The sequence below is a fragment of the Lipotes vexillifer genome, unplaced genomic scaffold, assembly GCF_000442215.2.
Source record: "Lipotes vexillifer unplaced genomic scaffold, Lipotes_vexillifer_v1.1 scaffold347, whole genome shotgun sequence".
In the NCBI taxonomy this organism is placed as follows: Eukaryota; Metazoa; Chordata; class Mammalia; order Artiodactyla; family Lipotidae; genus Lipotes; species Lipotes vexillifer.
Genome location: NW_006790452.1, coordinates 1,630,488 through 1,634,850, shown reverse-complemented (window position 1 = coordinate 1,634,850; position 4,363 = coordinate 1,630,488). Strand labels below are relative to the sequence as shown.

Sequence of the window (4,363 nt, the reverse complement as noted above, 5' to 3'; positions counted from 1 at the left end):
TTGTCTTTCCCTCCCTTATAATTTCATATATTTAAAAATAATATCCAAGAATCAGAGAGCTGTTCTTTTTGTTGTTAAGATTTAAAGATCATCTGTTGAAATGATTACTCATTAATTTATTCATACTCTAATTTACTTAAAACAAAAAAAATACGAAGTATTTTTATTTTTAATAAAGGTTGGATACATTTATGATTTGATATACATAGAGTGAAATGATTACTAATCAAGCTAATTAACATATCAGATCCTCACAAGGTTACCATTTTGTGCATGTGATGAGAGCACAAGAAATCTACTGTCAGCAAATTTCTGACAGCAAAAACTAAAACACTGTAAAGCAATTATACTCCAGTAAAGATGTTTAAAAAAAAAAAACTATAGTCATCATGCTGTACCTTAGATCTCTAGACTTCTTCATCCTGTATCACTGCAACTTTATGTCCTTTGACCACCATCTCCCCATCTTCCCCACCTCCCCTCCCCAGTTTTACTCTCTGCTTCTACATCTTCAAGGAGATTTTGCCTTTGGCAACAACATGAATGAAACTAGAGGACATTAGGCTGAGTGAAAATAAGCCAGACAAAAAAAACAAGTGAGATCATGCACTTCTTTTTCTAGGTTGAATCTACAAAATTGTGTTTTTTTAATCCAAAACTAAATTGAGTGCTAGAATAAGTTAGACACTGATTTCAAACATATATAGTAAAAAAAAATGCCCATTACAAATACAGTTTTTCTATCTTTGTATGGGTGTTTAGGATCTAAATATTTTATTTATTTTCCTGCTCCTTAGAAAAATAGGAAATTGACATATTGCCAAGGCTATCTCATGGAAAAATGCCTCTTCCCTTAAATTCCTATAACCAGTATCCATTGGCCTCTTAGCTATAGTTTCTCTAGATTCCAACTTGTCTTTCCTCTACTGTAAGAATAACCTGAATTTATGTTGTAATAAATATCCTTTAGTAAGGAATTAAGACTCTAGTGGAGATTCCTGCACCAGAATACAATGAACTACTTTAATATCTTGAATGCTAAAGAAATCCTGATTGAGTATAATCAGAGAAATTTAAAGCTCTATTATCATGTGGTGACAATCTTCTGAGTGCCCACTAGGTTCCAGGCATATGTTCCTGAAGATAAGCTATTTATGTTTTTAAGAGTTAATTATCTGAATGGTTCTGCATTGGTTTATCCCCAATTAGATGAAGCCTTTCCTCTCCATAGGGAGGATACAAATACCACGCAGTTTTATTCAGCTTAGAGATAACAAAGAACAAAGAATATGTCTTTTTAAATTTTGAATCGATGGGTTCATTTTCAACTGTATGATTGTCAAATTTGTGTCTTCTAAAGAAATGTATGCTATAAAGCTATATGATTTTTCACATATAATTTGTGAAATGCTGCTTGCATATGCCCACCCTAACTAACTTCGTGAAGTTGATCTGAAAACTTCATTTGCCTTGACACTATTTCAAGATTCATTAATAATGAGCTCTCATGAATATATGGAGATGGTACGTCAGAGCCTGTAGCATCTCTGCACTGTTTGTGGATAGGCAATGAATATCTATTCATTTGTTCTTAGTCTCCAGCCTGGTCTCTTGGCATTGAACATTAACTAGTTATTTATTTTGACACTGAAAATAGAAATATCACTTTTATTGACAAAATAGGGCCACAAAGGGCAGCTCCACAGAACACAAATAAGACAACCCTAAGGTAAGAGTGTAAAACTGTAGCAGACAAGTTAATACTCTTCACCCTCATCCTCTCCCACCTCCTCTCCAACCTCCTTGTAAACCTTCTCAAGGGCAGCCATGTCCTCACAGGATTCAAAAAACTTTCCTTACTCCATGCCCTCACCCACGTACCACTGAACAAAGGCACGCTTGGCATACATTAGGTTAAACTTGGGGTTCAGGCAAGCCCAGGCCTCAGCGATGGCTGTGGAGCTGCTCAGCATGCACAGAGCTAGCTGTACTTTGGCCAGGTTTCCACCAGGTACCACAGTGGGAGGCTGGTAACTATTGCCAACTTTGAAGCCTGTCTAGTCCACAAACTGGATGGTATGCTTGGTCTTGATGGTAGCAATGGCAGCATTGACATCTTTGGGAACCACATCACCATGATACAACAGGCAGTAAGCCATGTATTTACCATGGTGAGGGTTGTATTTCATCATCTGGTTGGCTGTTTCAAAGCAAGCATTGGTGATCTCTGCTACAGTAAGCTGTTCATGGTAGGCTTTCTCAGCAGAGATGACAGGGACATATGTAGCTAGAGGGAAGTGGATGTGGGGATAAGGGCACCAAGCTTGTCTGGAATTCTGTCAGATCAATATTCAGGGCTCCTTCCAATCTCAGGGAAGCAGTGATGGAGGACACTATTTGGCTCATGAGATGATTAAGATTAGTGTAGGTTGGGTGCTCAATATCGAGGTTTCCACAACAGAAGTCATAGATGGCCTCATTGTCTACCATGAAGGCACAATGAGTGCTCCAGCGTGGTGTGTTTGGTGAGGATGGAGTTGAGGGCTCAGTTACAGCTGAGGAAACCTGGGGGTTCTGGGAAAATGGAGAACTCCAGCTTGGACTTCTTGCCATAATCAACAGAGAGACGTTCCATCAGCAGGTAGGTAAACCTAGAACCAGTTCCCCCACCAAAGCTGTGGAAAACCAAGAAACCCTGAAGACCTGTATACTATTTCCAAATCCGGTCCAAGACAAGGTCAATGATCTCCTTGCCAATGGGGTAGTGACTGTGGGCATAGTTATTGGCAGCATCTTCCTTGCCTGTGAGGAGCTGCTCAGGGTGGAAGAGCTGGCAGTAGGTGCTAATGCAAACTGCATCAATGACCGTGGGTTCCAGGTCTACAAACACTGTTGTGGGCACATGCCTGCCAGTGCCTGTCTCACTGAAGGTGTTGAAGGAGTCATCCCTTCCCCCAATAGTCTTGTCACCTGACATCTGGCCATTGGGCTGGATGCCATGTTCCAGGCAGTAGAACTCTCAGAAGGCACTGCTGATAAGGACACCAGCCTGGCCAACATGAATGGAGATGCACTCACACATGTCTGAGACTTGTAGGGTTCTATGTATGGCACTGGAGGAGACAAGGGGACAGCCAAAGATCTCCCACTAACAGACTTCCAAGGAGTCCGGGGAAGAAGTAGTCAAACATTAACTATTTAAAAAGCAGTTCGTTAGATATATTATTTTTGATTTTAGAAGTATATATGTGTATTCATATACATATTATGTATAGGAAGATAATATGCAACAAAATAGCAATAATACTTTTCACTGCATAAGAAAATTAGAAAAAAAATATTACCCTTATTTCTATATTTTTAAAATTTTTTCACTCAAGTTTACAAGAAACAACAATAATACAGTTATAGCAACAATACAATTTGTTTTTACCAGTGATTTTTAACTGACCGGTACTCATAAACGCATTTAGAGAGCTAATATTATGACTGTTTTGTATAAAAGAATCCACCCTCAGTTTGATTGCTTTACATGAATAAGTGATAAGATTGAATCCATATATTACAACCATAAATCTTGTACATTCCCCACTATGATTTTAAAAGAAAAAGAAAAAACAAAGTGCTGACCTTTTTAGGACTGAGAATAAATACCTAAGAGCAGGGAGAGAAGAGAAGCTCAACCATCAGAGAAAGATAATTGGGCAAATTGAGACTCAACCTATAGCTTCCAACACAGCCAGGATCTGGGTAGTTGGGCATTCAGAAGGGCAGGCTTTCTGGGCAAGGGATAGAGCACCAGGAAATCAAAGCTATGGACAGAAAATGATCATGGGATTGATGGAGTTGTAGGAAAATTTAGAGAATAAAATTTTATTAAATAAGTGCCTAAATCATATTCACGTATGATTTTAATACAATTTTGGTGAATAAACAAAAAGAATTAAAAAGTGAAGAGAATATATCTAGATAGTTAGGAGGCATCTGTTTCCTCAACTATACATTTGTTGCCTAATTTATGATGAAAATAGATAAATTTTATTGTGTACTTTGTATATGCTTGTCAGTATGCTAAGAACTTTAGACACTTTTATTTAAATACCTGAACAATTCACTGAAGTAGATATTATTGTCCCCATTTTTAAATGACAAGGCCAAAACTCAGAAGATTAAATAACTTGACTGAAGTAAGTCATTTAGGTAGTGGCAGAGCCAGGATTTGACACTGCATTGCCTGCATTCCAAGTCGAAGGGATTATTTCTTTTAGTATAAAGACCCTAACATTCAAGAAATTTGAACTCCAGTGACTTCATGGTTACCAAGTCTTACTATTCAGTTATGTGTGCTTTAGAAATACTTATT

At 37.8% G+C, this 4,363-nt stretch overlaps 1 pseudogene; it reads right to left on the bottom strand.

The window, feature by feature from the left end:
• Positions 1 to 1,757: 1,757 nt before the first annotated feature.
• LOC103069207 (tubulin alpha-1C chain pseudogene) lies at positions 1,758 to 3,085 on the bottom strand (annotated as a pseudogene).
• Positions 3,086 to 4,363: the final 1,278 nt, after the last annotated feature.